The 17,919-nt window shown below is 46.5% G+C and overlaps 1 protein-coding gene and 1 long non-coding RNA gene across 2 annotated transcripts in view; both read left to right on the forward strand.

The window, feature by feature from the left end:
- Positions 1–15,635: 15,635 nt before the first annotated feature.
- Positions 15,636–17,020, forward strand: LOC141132762 (uncharacterized). The gene is made up of 3 exons (XR_012242962.1): positions 15,636–16,028; positions 16,161–16,197; positions 16,328–17,020. It is a non-coding gene; the product is annotated as an uncharacterized lncRNA (long non-coding RNA).
- A 144-nt stretch (positions 17,021–17,164) lies between these two features.
- ADA2 (adenosine deaminase 2) overlaps positions 17,165–17,919 on the forward strand; it is a 118,970-nt gene continuing 118,215 nt past the window's right edge. The window contains exon 1 of the mRNA XM_073621569.1: positions 17,165–17,318. The gene's annotated coding sequence lies outside the window, so the exon portion shown is untranslated. The remainder of the gene's footprint in view (positions 17,319–17,919) is intronic.

Below are 17,919 nucleotides of genomic sequence, written 5' to 3' on the forward strand. Positions count from 1 at the left end.
GGGGGTCAGCCTGTCAGTGCTCAGACCATACGCATCAAATTGGTCTGCATGGCTGTCGTCCCAGAAGGAAGCCTCTTCTAAAGATGATGCACAAGAAGGCCCACAAACAGTTTGCTGAAGACAAGTGGACTAAGGACATGGATTACTGGAACCATGTCCTGTGGTCTGATGAGACCAAGATAAACTTATTTGGTTCAGATGGTGTCAAGCGTGTGTGGCGGCAACCAGGTGAGGAGTACAAAGACAAGTGTCTTGCCTACAGTCAAGCATGGTGGTGGGAGTGTCATGGTCTGTGGCTGCATGAGTGCTGCCAGAACTGGGGAGCTACAGTTCATTGAGGGAACCATGAATGTACTGTGACATACTGAAGCAGAGCATGATCCCCTCCCTTTTAAAGACTGAGCCACAGGGCAGTATTCCAACATGCTAATGGCCCCAAACACACCTACAAGACAACCACTGCCTTGCTAAAGAAGCTCAGGGTAAAGGTGATGGACTGGCTAAGTATGTCTCCAGACCTAAACCCTATTGAGCATCTGTGTGGCATCCTTAAACGGAAGGTGGTGGAGCAGAAGGTCTCTAACATCCACCAGCTCCGTGATATCGTCATGGAGGAGTGGAAGAGGACTCCAGTGGCAACCTGTGAAGCTCTGGTGAACTCCATGTCCAAGAGGGTTAAGGCAGTGCTGGATAATAATGGTGGCCACCCAAAATATTAACACTGTGGGCCCAATTTGGACATTTTCACTTAGGGGTGTACTCATTTTTGTTGCCAGCGGTTTAGACATTAATGGCTATGTGTTGAGTTATTTTGAGGGGACAGCAAATTTACACAGTTATACAAGCTGTGCACTCACTACTTTGTATTGTAACAAAGTATAATTTCTTCAGTGTTGTCACATGAAGAGATATAATAAAATATTTTCAAAAATGTGAGAGGTGTGCTCACTTTTGTGAGATACTGTATATATGTGTTGCACCCTCTTCCTTTAGGTAGGTGCTAGAATAGGATTTTCTGGGTTTAAAGCTTTCAGTGTAGACAAATTTAGTCAGGCCTGTGCTTTATGCTAGGCCTGGTTCTTTTGATTTGGGAGTGTTTGGTGTAGTGGTGGGTGTGATCACCTGTGCTCTGACTCAGAGGTGCCTCCCCTGCTTTCAGGCAGATTGTTCTGGGCGAGAGGTTGGATCTGAGGTTTGAGTGGCAGGCAGCTCATGTGAGGAGCTCTGACCAATAACCCTTTGGTATTGGCAGGGGGCAGGCCTCCCATATAAGCTGAGGTCACATGCTGCCAGGGAGGAGTTCTGATGGTGCAGGAAGAAAGAATGGAGTTTTAGGAGTCTACCGCAGGGCGGCCCCACGTGGGAGCGCGCGGAGGAGGGATGGAGGAGGAGCTGCTAGGATGTATTCCTGGATAAAGAGCTGCTGTGACCGGGGAACACAGGACTTGTACACAGAAGATCGGTAAAGGAGAAGCAGCAGTAGGATTGAGAGAAGAGCAGATTTCTGTGACAGGGGAACACAGAGTTTGTCCTTTGGAGAAGGTCAGTGTACAAGAAGCAAAAAGAGAATTGTTGAGAGTAGTGCAGAATGCTGTGGCCGGGGAACGCAGCGCTTGCAGTTATGCACTGGCTGGGAACAGTAGTCCGCCTATTACTGTATTCTAGGCTGTCGGGGAGAGGTACCGTGTATCTCTGGCCTGGTAAAGCACTCTGGTAATACCTTTCAAGAGACTGTGTAGCTACCAAATTCACTGAACCACCGGGGAAAGGTGATTGCATGCCTCTGTCTTACTGATTTGCTGAAGCAACACCATTCAAGTACAGCCAGCAAACTGTGGTTATTCCCTTTTTGTCATACTGGAAATGAAGATACAGGAGTCTAATGCCGCGTACACACGGTCGGACTTTCCGGCAGGAAAAGTCAGATGGAATCTTTTCAGTGGACATTCCGTTTGTGTGTGGGCCTCATCGGACTTTTTTTTTTGAAAATTCTGACAGACCTAGAAATAGAACATGTTTCAAATCTTTCCAACGGAATCAGTTCCTATCGGGAAAACCGCTCGTCTGTATGCTGTTCCGACGGACCAAAAACGACGCATGTTCTGAAGCAAGTACGAGACGGCAGCTATTGGCTACTCGCTATTGAACTTCCCTTTTTTAGTCCTGTCGTACGTGTTGTACGTCACCGGACTTTGGTGTGATCGTGTGTACGCAAGACAGTTTCAGCGGAACTCCGTCAGAAAAACCTTCAGAGTTAATTCCAATGAAAAAAATGGCCGTGTGTACGCGGCATAATGCCCCATACACACGATCAGAAATTTTGTCAGAAAAAACTTGGATGTTTTTTCCGACGGAATTCCGTTCAAGCTTGCCTTGCATACACACGGTCACACAAAAGTTCTCTGAACTTTCGACTGTCAAGAAGGCGGTGACATACAACACTACGACGAGCCGAGAAAATCAAGTTCATTGCTTCCGAGCATGCGTCGAGTTGTTTCCTAGCATGCGTGATTTTTTGCGCGTCCGAATTGCATACAGACGAACGCATTTTTGGATAGGAACTTTTTCCGACCGAAAAATAACGCTCTCAATCTTTTGCTGGCTGGAATTCTGCCAGCAAATGTCCGATGGAGCATTCACACGGTCGGAATTTCTGACCAAAAGCTCACATCCGACTTTTGCTGGCGGAATTTCTGATCGTGTGTATGGGGCATTACAGTTTTGCAGTAGAGGATTTGTACAAGGAGAAAGGAAACCAGAGGAAAGATATTCTGCAGGAGTCAGTGCAGAGGAGGAGGAGCAATAGTCTGCAGAGGAAGTATGCAGAGGAAATAGACTGTGAATGTTAGAGATGCATCATTTTCAAGGTTAAAGCTGCTAATCAATGTCTTACCAATGTGATGACAATTCTATAAGTGCTATGGGCATCCCATACTGTATCTTCCTTTACCCCAACCAAGTTGTATCCCGCAATAAACGCAACAAAACTACGCAAATGACTGCTCATTGTCTCAGATGATATATGGCGGTCTGGCAGCAGGGTGATTGTTTGTCAGGATTGCTCGTCACCATGGCTACATATGTAAAGCGCTGCCTAAATTGACGGCTCTATTTAAAAGTACCTGTAATAATAATAAATGCATGTAATGCTTTTCCACCATTTCTTTACTGTGCAGAATGACTGTTCACATAATTAAAGTGGTAGTAAACTCTTAAAAAAAACTAAAATCCGGTTCCCCTGCAAGGTAATGTTATAATGTGCTAGTATGCATATAGAAAAATGCAGCGCATGTACAAAGGAACATAGGTCTTTATAATGGTGAAACAGTAAAGAAATCACTAATTAACCACAGGTGCCTTGAAACACAAACGTCCATAGATGGATGTGAATGTCCAACCGCACAGGAGGTGTAAGTACTCCAAGGGGTGGTGATGGTCTGATGGTTGTCAGAAAACACCTGGCATCATACAGCGACTTCCCAACCGAGAAACTGGGTCCCAATGGGTCATTCAGAGAAAGTGCAAAAAAGCCTCTTACCAGATCCTGTGGATTCCCATGTCAGCGACAGGGAATCACATGCGCAGTTTGTCACAAATGACGTGGAATGGGAGCTCAGAAATCGCCAATCCCTTGGATTGTGGTCTGTATGGATCTCGGCCGGCAACCGGATGGGTCCTCACAACGAACCGTCCTCACACCGAACCGTCCCAGCGTGCATCAGAAGTTTCACAAACGGTCCCCCGAAAGGAGCAGTTGGAGGGACTGGATCTCATGCGGTAAATGTGGAAACAAAAAGAATGTGCCTCCACATGGTGCAGATAAAAAAAGGGTGTTTTTATTGACAAAAACGACCATACACAAATAAAAGCGTGATCACGGTGGATAAAAACAAATGGGCAACAAGGAGAGTGGTGTATGTACCCGATGCGTTTCGACCTAGGGGTCTTCAACAGGGGCATAGACCACTCACTCCAAGTTGCCAAATATATATAATAAAATTATTTAGAGAAGGACCAATCACAAGGGCTGAAAAACCGGGAGATTTGATTGGGTGAATACAATCACATGACTTGCTTGGATGTCTAAACATGAAAATCATACACAATTTCTATATAAGTAAATGAATGACATTAGGGTGAAGCCCAGGAGACTGTACAAAGGTCTACCAGCAGAAAAATATATAGCTCTATGATCTCTCTAACAAAAATAAAGCATTTAAAGATTTAATGAAAACAGCACTCCTCTGCTGACAGTCCGGCAGAATGTACCGCCCTGTCGGCCAGAGGAGCCAATCCTCAATAAGAAGACAAAAGATGTTAAGTGGAGCTGACCAATAGGTGGCTATGTATTAGCCGGCCTCTATCCCTGAACGCCCACATGACCAGTCTGTGTAGGAAATGATGTCACGTCTGTGGGCGTGTCCGACGCTTCCCTCTCACATGACTCACTGGGCCAATCGGAGAGCAAACGTACCACTCATCTCTGCTGTACGTACAATCCGTACGCCGCAGAGGGATGGGACTTAAATAAATAAACCTAGCGTCCCGGCAATGCAATCCAGCAAGCAACGGACGCTAAATGAGACAAAACAGCATCCCTATGGTGTATGTGTACAAAAATGTGCTATGCAGCAGACCGGGACCCGATGACCCGGAAGTGTGCATAGAACTCCTGTGAACCGGAAGTGTATGGGAAGTGGGGACACATATAGTGAAATATAATGTGTTTGGGAAATGACTGGCTGAAGTGAAATCGCATGTGTGTAAGAAAAAAAAAAAAAAAATTACTGGAGTGACATTGTAAATGTCTCTTAAAATCCATATGTGTTTTGGTGGGACTGAAATAAAAAAATATTAAAAAATTATGTGAACACAAATTATCCGGAACGCACATTGTAAAATGTGTTAAAATGAATATATATGTGAAGGGAATGTGTGGATTTGTAAGGTGACCCAAATATCTGGCAGTCAACCTTATGATCCCTTGACTGCAAAAAGTCATCAGCATAGACCGAATGGGTCAATTTTGATTGGACCAATTTCAATTGGGTGAATAGATAACCCTCTAGGTACACCATATATAAGCTGTGTACCAACTTGTGAATATAGGTGAAAAAAAGGAGGAGGGGGGGAGGGGGGAGAAAAAATGTTGAAATAATGAAGTAAAAAATATAAAATATAAAGGGAGGGAGGGACATGCATAGAGATGTGGAAGGAATTTAGGATTGGTTGATGAAGGAGTTGAGGTCCCACTCCACGTTTAAACCTAAAGGGAAATAGGACCTCAACTCCCATATCCAATAAGTCTCGAGGCGTGACACTCCTCGGAGGCGGGACTCTCCTCTCCAATGTGGGACAAATTTGTCGATCACCTGGAATAAAGTCCCGGTAGGGTCCTTATTATGGTGTTCCAGATAATGACGGGGAACTGTATGTTTGTCCTTGCCTTTCTTGATAAATGTGCTAGTATGCAATTTTGTGATATGTGTTTTATTTTTAGTGCTGAACTAATTTTTGTTCTTTTTTGTTTACTGTGGGATTGGGTAGATCACTTTAGTGCTAGCAGTTTGGGAGAGGGGGTATTTTGGTGGCAGCACAGGGTTGTTATCAGTTTATCTTTGAATACATTTTGCTGGGCTATAACTCTTGTACGTCAGAGCTGAGCTGCTGTAGTGCATTGAGGTTCCCTTCAAAATACACCAGATCACAAAAGTGTTTTCTGCTTTTTAAGCTGTTAGTAAAATCCTGAAGCCAATGTACATAGATCTCATGTCCTGTGCTCCCCTCTTGTGTTGAAGCTCTAAAACAGCACCTCTGCCTCTCTAAAAGCAATAAAGATGCGAATCTGGCCTTAGGCTGGTGAGACACTCATCAAGTTGTTTCAAAATCTATATCACTTTAAGCTCTGTTCATAAAGCTTAAACACTAGGATAAGGAGAAGCAGAGAAGCTGTGCTAAAAAAATAATAAACCTGAAAGGGTGATTGTTTTCAGTATGAACTAAAAAAAAAAAAAAGAATAAATATGTGAAAAAATTAAAAAATATATGAACAACCCAGAAAACACAAAAAACAAAAAGTTCTGTGATGTGCTAATTAAAGTCCAAAGTAGTAGATGTTCCAATGCTTCAAATAATAACACTCAGTGACTTGACATAACGAAGTGTATCCCCCCAAGTAATGAATGGCATGCTTACCAGAACGTAAGCCAATTAGACAGGTGGCTTAACCCAGCCCAGGCCTTGATGCGAAACAGTCACAGTAAGGTGAATCGATAATTGACTTGAACCGCGGGTTAGCCTTGATTCCACGTTATAAAATCATCCCAGAAAAAAATTAAATAACATAGCGTAAGGGCTCTTTCATCACTGAACCGCCCCGTGAATACCCGCTTGCTCAGCGGGGATCACTCCGCCGATCCCCGCTGGGCAGGAAAATGACAGGTCCGTCACTGCACACTGTGCAGCGACGGACCTGTCAGAGCGCCGCTCTCCCCTATGGGGGATCGGATGATGGCGGACCGTAGAGTCTGTCGTCACCTGATCCGATCCAAAAACGGATGGAAAAGTAGGGTTTTCCTCCGTTACACTTTTCGGATCGGAGCGGGTCGGATGTCAGCGGACATGTCACCGCTGACATCCGACGCTCCATAGGGATACATGTATGTCCGTTTTTCATCCGAAAACGGAAGGATGAAAAACGGACATACGGATCCACCGTGTGAAAGAGCCCTAATACTGACACCGAAAAAAAATATAAATATAGAATGAAGTGGCACTCACATTGTGAAAAAAAGGGAAGTGCATAAAGAACACCCAGTGAAGGAAGCAAGTCCAATCACCAACACCACACAGAGAGCCTCCTTACCAGATGGCAGACTAAAAGTTGCAAAAATCCTAACGGATATATGGAACATCAGCCAGTGAAGATACCAAATATAGTGCACCAACACCACACAGAGGGCCTCCTTACCAAATGGCAGGCTCAAAAAGCAGATATCCTATTGAACAGATGGATCACCAGCTGGATACGATGAGGCAAATGGATGGATGGACCAAACTCACAGCATTGAACTGGAGGCTCCATAACTCGCATGGTTTAGATGAGACCTGGCACAGACCTCACACCCGTTGGGCACCTTGCTGTGGTTGGAGAGGTGTGTGGGGTGAAAAGTTCTTGTCTCTGGGTGTACAGGAAGCTCACACAATGGATAAGGAGGTCTGACAATTTCAGTCATTCAGACATGGCTGAAATAGATCTGTATCATTGTGTAAAGCTTTATGCATCAGAGGTTTATAAATTGTCCTCAAAACGTCTCTTTGACTCACTTTAAGGGCATGAAATTGATGAATGTCTAGTAATGAATCAGGTGCCCGGAGGGTATGAAATTTGAGAGATAAGTCAAAGCTGAAATTGTTAGTTCTGTAATAAAGAAATAGTGAAATGTGGTTATTATACCTTAAAGTGGTTCTAATTGCTTACAATTTATTTATTTAATTTTCTTTTTAATGCATTCTTTGCATTAAGGTAAAAATCCTTCAGGGTGCAGCTCCCCCCTTTATACTTAACATGGAGAATTCCTTCTCGATTCAGCGATGCGCATGAGAGCAGCAGCTGTCCTCATTGGCAGGAGCTATTGCCTGTCATTCACAGCCATGCTGCTGTCAATCACTGCTAGTAAACCAATGAGGAGAGAGTGGGGCTGGGCCAAGCCAAGCAAGAGGCTTGCTATTGTGGGCACTCAGCAGGGGGGGGGAGGCAGTACCACCGACAGGGGACCCAAAAAAAGATAAGGTTCGGGGCTAATATGTTGTTTCTTTCCTTTAGAATCAACACTGACTATTTTAAATCCTTATGCAGATAGCATTAGTAAATAGTTAGGAAAGTATACCTAATTTACTTGTTTTAAACCTTTTTCATTTTTTTTGTCTTTAGTTACTTCCTGGATCCAGGCCTAGGCAAATTATGTCATACCTCCGAGGAGTCTTCAGAAGGGGAGCAGGGACTGAGGGAGAAATGCTAGGGGGTGTTTTTCAAAGTGATTTCTCAACCATATAAATAATAGACACATGGATGGATTGGTGAGTCTGCTTTGAATGTTATAAAATATTTAAATATGAAGAAAAAGAATTTAAAACACATGCAACATGCATGTAAATTGCACATTGCCTTACATTTCAGCCGTTATGTACAGCCTTAGGCTCGATTCACACCTATGCATGTTGCTTTTGAGCGTTTTTGCCACGATTTTGCCGCGATTTTGCCGCGATTTGCGTTTTTTTTTTGTTTTTTTTTTTTACAGTTTTTTTTTACAGTCTAAAAAAAAAATTAAAAAAAAATTAAAAAAAAACAAAAAAAAAAAACGGCAAAAACGCATCAAAAACGCATCAAAAACGCTGCAAAAACGGTGCACTTGCGTTTTTGATGCTTGTCCATTGAAATCCATTACATGCAAAACGCTGCTTTTTGCATGAAAAAAAGTCCCCGACCCTTTCCAAAAATGCAGAGAAACAAAAAAGCATTGATGTGAACATGTTCCATAGGAACCCATGTTAAAAAATTCCCGTGCATTTCTGCAAAATGCAAAATGCATCAAAAAACGCGCTAGTGTGAATGGAGCCTTATAAATACAAAGCATTTTAATATAAATGCAAACCAGTGCAACGTGTCAGTGACCGCCATTGCTGAATGTCAGGCACCACCATTGCTGAATGTCAGAGACCACCAGAGCCCATTGTCAGGGACCATCAGAGCCAAATGTCAGGGACCACCAGTGCCGAATGTCAGGGACCACCAGAGCCAAATGTCAGGGACCACCAGTGCCGAATGTCAGGGACCACCAGTGCCGAATGTCAGGGACCACCCATGCTGAATGTCAGGGACCACCAGTGCCGAATGTCAGGGACCACCAGAGCCCATTGTCAGGGACCACCAGAGCCAAATGTCAGGGATCACAAGTGCCAAATGTCAGGGACCACCAGAGCCAAATGTCATGGACCACCAGAGCCAAATGTCAGGGACCACCAGAGCCGAATGTCAGGGACCACCAGTGCCGAATGTCAGGGACCACCAGAGCCAAATGTCAGGGACCACCAGTGCCGCATGTCAGGGACCACCAGTGCCGCATGTCAGGGACCACCAGAGCCGAATGTCGGGGACCACCAGTGCCAAATGTCGGGGACCACCAGTGCCGAATGTCGGGGACCACCAGTGCCGAATGTCGGGGACCACCAGTGCCGAATGTCAGGGACCACCAGTGCCAAATGTCAGGGACCACCAGAGCCAAATGTCAGGGACCACCAGTGCCGCATGTCACCAGTGCAGATTATCAGTGCCGATCAGTGCGGTGTCACCAGTGCAGATTATCAATGCCGATCAGTGCAGTGTCACCAGTGCAGATTATCAGTGCGGTGACAGCAGTGCCTTATCAGTGCCCATCAGTGCGGAGTCACTTGTGCCTTATCAGTGTCCATCAGTGTGGTGTCACCAGTGCCTTATCAGTGCCCATCATTACAGAGCGGATATAGTTACAGATCATTGGGATGACAGAGCGCATCTTGGGCTGATAGGTCTGTATGGGAGAACACGCTCGTGGTACAGCCCCGCCTCCCTGCACCAGAATTGTGATAGACAGAGCGCACTGTTCCAATGTACAGGGAGGCGGGGCTGTACCATGAGCGGCGTTCTCACATACAGACCTATCAGCCCAAGATGCGTTCTGTCATCCCAATGATCTGTAACTCTCCCCACACTGGAGACAGATGGCAGGGGTGGTGCTGGCAGAGAGGAGGAGGAGGGAGCAGAGGAGGAGGACACCACCTCTATTGGCGACACAGACCAGGGGCTGTGAGACCCCCTCTGCCCACTACAGCAAGCCAGGCGGAAATAGAACTCCCTGCTCGCTTTCAAAGGACTACAAGGGGGAGTGTCAGACCGCTGGCTGAGGTTACTGGAGGAATTGCAGCCAGCGGTCTTACAAACAGGAAATCACCAGGCCATAGTTGCCAACTGTCCCAGATTTCCCGGGACATTCCCGGGACTTGGACGCCATTCCCGAATTTCTGGTGTCCCGGGAAATGTCCCGAGAAATCCGGTTCTTCACGATTCGCCGCCGCCACTAGATGTCCGTGGCCGGCGGAGACAATGTCTCCGCCGGCCGCCATTTTGATGAAGTTCAGGAAGACGGCTGGGGGGGCTAGACGGAGCTCCTGCGTCGCCGCCCACCCTCCGCCCGCTCCGCCTCACCCCGCCTCGCTCCTTTCCATAATAGACTGGCAGCGGGGCGGGGCGGAGGGTGGGCGGCGACGCAGGAGCTCCGTCTACCAGCCTCCCCCAGCCGTCTTCCTGTCTGATATGGAAAGGGCCGGGGGTTCTAGCCATGCTGCAGACACTACTAGGACACCTCTGAGGTGGGGGGGGGGCGCACTGCTGTGGGACTCCTGATGTGAGGGGGGGCTCCTTTGGGGACACACACCTGATGCAAGGGGGGCTCCACTGGGGACACCTGATGTGAGGGGGGGATCCACTGGGGACACCTGATGTGAGGGGGGGCTCCACTGGGGACACCTAATGTGAGGGGGGCTCCGCCGGGGACACCTGATGTGAGGGGGGCTCTGCCGGGGACACCTGATGTGAGGGGGAGCTCCGCCGGGGACACCTAATGTGAGGGGGAGCTCCGCCGAGGACACCTGATGTGAGGGGGAGCTCCGCCGGGGACACCTGATGTGAGGGGGAGCTCCACCGGGGACACCTGATGTGAGAGGGGCTCTACTGGGGACTCCTGGTGTGAGGGGGGGCTCCGCTGGGGACATCTGATGTAAGGGGGGCTCCGCTGGGGGCACCTGATGCAAGGACGGACTCTGCTGGGACATCTGACGCAAGGACGGACGGCTGGTGGCAGGCGACGTGGCTAGTGACACGCTCAAGGATCCCACTGATTCTGCATTATGGTGAGTTGAATGATTTAATTTTATATTACAATGTAATAATAGAAATAATGCACTTCAATCATCCTGACACCATAACAACCATGGTGCCGGGATGATTGAAGTGCTAACACCAGGTGTTTGGAGTATCTTTATCTGCTGATTGTTAAACCTTCTAGAATACACATATTTTTATTGTGTAGGATCTGGGGCTGCTGTCCCGTCATTTCCCTCTCCCCCTCTCCGCCTCACCCCCTCTCCCCCTCTAATCCCTCTCCCCCTCTAATCCCTCTCCCCCTCTCTCCCTCTCCATCCTTCATTCATCTCAGACTCTAACCACACCCCCTTGAGCCACGCCCATTTAAGCCATGCCCACTATGTCGCGTAAACCACGCCCATTTTTCGCCGCGGCGCGCCACACTTGTATATTTTACATAAGCCACGCCTACAAATGAATGCCCCACCCCCTAATTATTGTACGGCTCCGCCTACAGCCACAAAAGTGTCCCACTTTTTTTTTTTTTTACAATGTTGGCAACTATGCCAGGCAATATCATTTTTTCAGCAAGTTCAGCAGGCTACAGAGCTCAGAAGAACATGGCTGACATAGTTGGTGAAGGTAGGAGATCAGCAACAAGAACATGGAAAAAAGGTTTTGCCCGGAGTTCTGCTTTAATGGAATTTTTGTTGTAGCTATACCATGCTAATAGAACAGTGTTTTTCAAAATAACCAAAGCACTTCAACAAAAAAAACTTTATTTTGTAGAAAACATGATGAAAATTAGAGAACAACAATGACTGTGGCATGGAGAAAGATTACAACTAACATTTCTGTTGATTACAACAATCAACAATTAGTAGGAAATGTACAGGGCCTTGCTTTGAATGACTTCAGCACATCTGCGGCCACAGGACATCACTAGCCTCTCACACTGCTCTGGTGTGATTTTGTTCCACTCTTCTTCCAGTCTCTTTCACAGTTCAGTGACTGTAGTGGGTTTCTTGGAAATAACTTTGTCGCCAAGGATTTTCCAGAGGTTTTCTATTGGGTTTAGATCAGAACCAGGCCCGGACTGGGACAAAAAATAGGCCCGGGCATTTTAGACGGAGCAGCCAACTTTTCCAGAGGGACTGGGGGAGGGCATCGGTAGACATTCGCGGGGGTGGCTGGTGTTGGTTCTCCACCTGTTGGTTCTCCACCTCCCCCCCATGTGCAGGGACACTGTGATATAAAGGGGAGTGCACTGTAAAGGGGCAATGCAATGATTACAGTGCAGTCCCCTTTATATTACAATGTCCCAATCCTATTGTGGCCATACAATGCTAGTACTGTCTGTCTCCTATTGTGCCCACTCTGCCCAGTGACACTGACCTGCTCTCTCTCCGGTGATGCTGGTCAGCATGACGCTCTCTCTCTGGTGGTGCGGGTACAGCGTGGCTCTCTCTGGTGGTGTGGGTACAGCATTGCTCTCTCTCTCTGGTGGTGCGGGTACATCGTGGCTCTGTCTGGTGGTGCGGGTACAGCGTGGCTCTCTCTTTGGCTTCCCCCAGCACAGTCCTCTCTTTTTCCTTTTAATAGTCATTCAGCTTCTTCCTGGGTTCCAGGCTCTCACTCTTTCCCTCAGCAGAGTGCATGCTGGGTGCTGAAGTCTGCTGCCTGTGGACAACAATGGGGCTTACAATCCTCCAGTACATGTCACTGGAGGATTGCCACTGCCATGTAGCACTGCTAGCCTCTTCTGATTGGCCCGCCACTGTGGCCAATGGTGTCAGAAGCAAATCGGCAACAAGCTGAGCAGCCAAATAAGATGAGAGCCGCGCCCTGCTGACAGGAGAAGGGGGGCGAGCGGGGGAGATACGCTGACATCCCGCAGCTCGCCTCCCCCTTGTCACAGCGCGGCCACCTGTGTTCACTGGAGGACGGCACCGCCTCCCCAAAGCAACCTCTTCTTTGGCTTCTCCGTCCCTCCTCCTCTCCTGGCGTCCTGGTTGCCAGGTGCCCGTCGGCTGCAGGGCGCATGCGCGAACAGAGACTTTCTGTTCCGTGGCAGCCTGGGTTGCCATAGATGGGTTTGGTAGGTGGAGAATGCCTCCGCTCTTCCCACCACCACCAGCGGCCGTCCCTGCATGTCCCTGCATGTAGCGCAGAACATCAGCGGCCGGCCCTGCATGTCGGAACCCGTGACGGCAGCTGGCCCTGCATGTCACAGCCAGACATGCGGCCCAGAAGCCACCAGCCCACCGGGCAAACGCCCGGTCTGCCCTATGGCCAGTCCGGGCCTGATAAGGACTCTGGGCTGGCCATTTCATTATTTCAATGTTTTTAGCTTCAAGGAACTGCTTTACCCGTGTAGCAAGGTCTTTTACCTCTTTTGGTCTAATGACGACCTCCAAGGCTAAAGATAGCTGACATCCTTCAATATGTGGTGGGTTGTGAGGCATAGTGGGTGCAAAGATGATGAAAGTCATTGGGCGCCAGACACTTCTTGGATGTAAAAGAGGTTTTATTTCTTTGACAGTCCTTTTTATATATTTTGGGGAAAGAGGATTAGGGCAAAGACACCCTTAGATAGTTGTAAACGCCGAAAATTAAATAAGAGGACAGCCGTGCAGGGAAAGGCCCCAGCAAGAAGCCACATCTGCACTTACGGAAATGCTATCTCCTATGGTAACAATCCTTCAACAGTTCCTAACTCAAATGTAACAGTTCTTGCAGCTCCACTACAACTACAAAACTAGAAAAAATTACTGCGCTATCCCAAAAGTACAATAAATGTCGTGAGAAAAAAAGCTGCAACTATAAATGTGAGACACAACCACTTGGTAAACAATAAAACAAAAAAATAGCTGCGCTGCGATTAGTGATATAAAATCAAAAAATAAATTGATGTGATCACTTAGAAAAAAATATATAAATGAACATCCACATGTGATAGGCTCACAGTGACAAAACAATAAAAAGTCCTCTTAATTCAAATAGAACTGTTACATAGAACCAATGAACATGCGTGGTCCAATTGTAAAGTGCATAAAGTGAGAAGTTCATATGGGTAAAATATTCTTTTGCAAAGGAGAGAATGACAGTCATCCAAAACGTGAGTGACATGCAACTTTATCATCCGGGAAATTGTGATGACAGAAAGTTTCCTCCACCTATAGATACACTGCCCCTTACCGACTCCTTTGATCTCTTATCAGGAGATCATGCGGGCGGATGGCTGTCTACCCCAGCCTCAGGTATGAACTGCAAACGGATCCCAATTAGGCCTCCCCGACAGGAATCTTCTATTTGGTGGGTGGGTACTCGTTCCCCCTTTTTCCTTTGTACAACAAATCCCTCCTGGTTTATCGCCAGCAAGAACAGGGGGTTCTTCCAGAGTCTACATCAATCAAGTTTGGGACCCCTCCAAACTTCTGGGATATGTCTTCACATGGATATATCTTTTGCTCTCCTAGACAGAAGTTATCTGAGGTTCCCAGGACAAAAGCCCCACTACAACTGCTCCCTGTAGTTCTTCATCACTGAGCTCCCGGTCTCTCACTAGACCCTCTGATTCACGGACTATGAATCCCTTGAGCTCCTACAAGGTCTGCGGTGGTACCCCCTCAAGCGTCACCCCTGCTTCTCTGCTGGGTCTCTAGCTTGGCACTCCAGATACTTCCCAAGCTTCAAGGCTGCTCTGCAAGCATTTCCTCCGCTGGTTGGGTCCCTTACTTGATCACCGACTGAAGTTTCCCGATTCTCCACCATGCTCTTTTGGTGAGAATATGGTTCCGGTATTTGCTTCAGTTACTCACTGTAGTCCCTGATAAAGGCGATTGGTCCCTTTGTGGCGACAGTTTCCTTTCTACCTCCAACCACTGACAGGTTCTCCAACCGGCAGAACCGTCACTTCGGGTTGGACAATCCCAAACCTGCCCTGCTCTCTCACTTCTGGATAGGCCCTAGCAGCCAGATGCCCCCAGGATAGGCCCAATCTCCGGCCTAGCAGCCCGGGGCAGACAACACATGTCCACCCAGATGGCAGTCCGGGTGGCACAAAACATAGATCACCTGACCTCACCTGACTATATAGGCTCTCCCAGCAGGCCAAGGGATTCAAGAAAACCCCCACCCATTGGCTGAGATACCCCATATACCCATAACCTGACCTTGGGTTGCCCTTCTCATATCTAGTACCACCAGTACCCATATCAAGTACCCAGCCACCTAGTGGTAGAAGAGAAAAGTGCAACAAGGCCAAACTTAGGGAAAAATCAATAGATCTCCATCAATCGACCAAGATAACTACTCTTGGCAAGTACATTTGTGAGGAGCTCCCTGACTAAACACCAGGGTGCTATAGACGTTTTGCTGTTTTACAGGGGGCATTGTCGTGCATGAAAATTGCTGGCTGATTGGGTGATGAATGCAGGGAAGGAACTGCATGCTGTCAAAGAAGGTTCTAATAAACATTTGCATTCACTCTGCCATGTAGCTGTATAAGAGGCCCAAATCCTGCTGCGGAAAACATCCCCCAAACCACGACGCTTCCCCCTCCACCTTTCACTGACTTTACACACTTTGGGTTCAGTCTTTCCCCAGTTTGATGACGAACATAATGTTTTTCCTATCAGATCCACATAGATTAAACTTGCTTTCATCACTAAAGTGAACTTCGGACCAGTTCTGCTCTGTCCACACAACATGCTCCTCAGCAAAGGTTAGTCTAGCCTTTTGATTCTTTCTGCTAATACGAGGTTTGGTCACTGCAGAGTGGGCTTTCAGTCCAAATTCTCTTAAATGGGGGGACATTGTATGATCCTTTCCTATTTTGCATTTGTCTTTCGTGGATGAACAGCCTTCTTGGGGGACTTGAATGAGTTTGTGACATTGTAAAGACAGATTTTGAACGACAAACTTCTCTTCCTAAGGCTGAAGGGGATCATCCCTTTCGCCTTTATCTGGACAACCTGCTGCCGGAGGGTTTCAGTCACTTTAGAACGGCTCACCATCCTGCAAAGTCAGTGAAAACTGGAAATTTAGGCTGCCAGTTAAATAGGGTTTTTAGTCAGATAATTCAAGAAATTAGCACAAGGTGCCAGATTACATCAAAAACTGGGAGGTATCTGAAAGTGTTCTCTAATTTTCATCATTGTTCTTTTTCAAGTCTCATTGAAGTTTTTTATTCTGTGCTTCAAAATATATGTAACTCATGAAATATGCTTAACAAAACTTCTCTATTACTCTCGTTTAGATCATTTTTAAGCAGTGATATTGACATTTAGGAAATTGTAAGTTGTTCTCTAATTTTGATCTCCAGTGTATATGATATTGTCTTTTGATGGTGTATTGTTTATAATTTTGTCATATGAGTGTTTTAGTGCCACACTAGTTTTTGTTCTTTTTGTTTCTTTACTGTAGGACTGGGCAGCTGCCATTAATGCTGGCGGATTGGAAGAGGGGGGTTTTAAAGGTAGCGCAGGGTTGTTATTAGTTTATTTCTAAATACATTATGGTGCATTGTGGTTCGCTGTAAGCTTGTACATCAGAGCTGTGCTCCTGCAGTGCATTGAGGTACCATTCAAAATGCACCAGATAACAAAAGCGTGTTTTTTCAGTTTGTTAGGCTGTTTTAGGTACATCCTGAATCCAATGTACGTAGATCTCATGTCCTGTGCTGCCCTCTTGTGTTGATCCTCTAAAACAGCACCTCTTCCTCTCAGAAAGCAACACAAAGATGTGAATCCAACCTTAGTCTGCCAAGATTCACTCAACAAGTTGATTCAGCATCTACTGTATATTACTTTAGGCTCAGTTCATAAAGCTAAAACACTAAAATAATGAGATCTGAAAATTTCAGACATGGCTAAAACTATCCGTATCCTTGTGTAAAGCTTTATGAATTGGAGATTGATATGAATTGTCTACAAAGTTTGTCTTTGATTCACTTTATGGGCATGAAAGTGATGACTGTCCAGTAATGAATTTGGTGCCTGGAGGGTCTGAAATGTCAAAGCTGAAATTGTTAGTGCTGTAGTAAAGAAAAAAAGACATTCAAATTGGTTATAACACCTTGAAACAGAACATGACTCTCTCAATCAACATTAACTATTATGCTGCTAGGATTAGTAAATAGATAGGAAAGTATATTATATTTACGTGTATATTATATATTATATATACATACATATATATATATATATATATATATTTATTATATTTACTCCCAGCTCCAACCCAGGTGGGTCCGAAGCCACAGGCTGCACGAGGGGCACCACCGCAGCATCGCTGAAACCAGCAGGACCAGAGGATTCACTGTTCCAGCAGCCAGTCCGTAATCTCAGCCTGTTCTGCAGAAGGAAGAATCAACTTGGATTACACTTCAGGAAGTTCCTACACTGTCTCCAGATTGGTGAGTTGCAACCTGCCCACAAATCCAGTACCAGTCACTATCATTCCCCACAGGACACTGTATACAGACATCTTATCCCTGAATTACCTTAAGGATTGCTACTGGTCAGTCTCAGTTGCTTTGCCTTGATTGCATATCACCGTGCCACATTTAGAAGTCTTGTTTCTTTGAGCTCCAACTTGCCTGTGAAGATAACTACAAGGCCTTGAATCTTTGAACTCTGCTAATTCCATCTCCATTTAAAGGGACATACCACTAGCCAACGCTGTATCCTGGCCTAGGCTGACAAGGCCCAGGCCTAGGGCAGCAGTTTGCAGGGGGGCAGCACGGAAAGAGTCCCCGCCGGCTTGCGCTACACTGTTAGTGTAGTGCCAGTCTTATGGGGCGGACTGGGCTGAGAGGCAAATTAGTCTAGCGTCCCCCTTAAAGTGGCCTGCTTCCGGTATGTGGGCGGCCGGAATTCTGCAACTGTGGGGGGGGGGCGCCGCTTCTAATCTTGACTGTTTTATCATCCTGGACCACAAATCTTCCTCACTGTGCTATATGTTTTTTGCTGCACCATTGGCATGGTTATATCTTCCTAGTACTCTCCATAAAATTA

The sequence above is a fragment of the Aquarana catesbeiana genome, linkage group LG03 (genome assembly GCF_042186555.1).
Source record: "Aquarana catesbeiana isolate 2022-GZ linkage group LG03, ASM4218655v1, whole genome shotgun sequence".
NCBI classification, from domain to species: Eukaryota; Metazoa; Chordata; class Amphibia; order Anura; family Ranidae; genus Aquarana; species Aquarana catesbeiana.